Source organism: Nomia melanderi, unplaced genomic scaffold (assembly GCF_051020985.1).
Source record: "Nomia melanderi isolate GNS246 unplaced genomic scaffold, iyNomMela1 scaffold0014, whole genome shotgun sequence".
Lineage (NCBI taxonomy): Eukaryota > Metazoa > Arthropoda > Insecta > Hymenoptera > Halictidae > Nomia > Nomia melanderi.
Window position 1 is genome coordinate 102,186 of NW_027475130.1, and position 955 is coordinate 103,140.

A 955-nucleotide genomic window follows, 5' to 3' on the forward strand; every position below is an offset into this window, starting at 1 on the left:
CAATATATATCTGGTGATATCTCGGGTGCTATTAGAGATAGCGCAATAAACCAAAGTGAATTATCTGCAGGAGGCCCTGGCGCATGAATCTGTGCAGCAGGAACGACCTCGGACAACCAGGGGCCGAGAAATCCACCGTCTCATGGGGCCGGACACTCAGGGTCAGGGGAAAATCCAATATATATCTGGTGATATCTCGGGTGCTATTACAGATAGCGCAATAAACCAAAGTGAATTATCTGCAGGAGGCCCTGGCATATGAATCTGTTCAGCGGGATCGACGTCGGATCACGAGGGACCGAGAAAACCATCGACACATGGGGTCGGACTGTCAGGATCAGGGAAAAATCCAATATATATCTGGTGATATCTCGGGTGCTATTAGAGATAGCGCAATAAATCAAAGTGCATTGTCTGTAGGAGGCACTGGCGAATGAATCTGTGCAGCAGGAACTACCTCGGACAACCAGGGGCCGAGAAAACCACCGTCTCATGGGGCCGGACACTCAGGGTCAGGGGAAAATCCAATATATATCTGTTGATATCTCGGGTGCTATTACAGATTGCGCAATAAACCAAAGTGAATTATCTGCAGCAGGCCCTGGCTAATGCATCTGTTCGGCGGGTTCGACCTCAGACCACGAGGGACCGAGAAAACCCACGACACATGGGGCCGGACTGTCAGGGTCAGGGGAAAATCCAATATATATCTGGTTGTATCTCGGGTGCTATTAGAGATAGCGCAATAAACCAAAGTGAATTATCTGCAGGAGGCCCTGGCGCATGCATCTGTGCAGCGGGAACGACCTCAGACCACCAGAGGCCGAGAAAACCACCGTCTCATGGGGCCGGACACTCGGGGTCAGGGAAAAATCCAATATATATCTGGTGATATCTCGGGTGCTATTAGAGATAGCGCAATAAATGAAAGTGCATTGTCTGCAGGAGGCCCTGG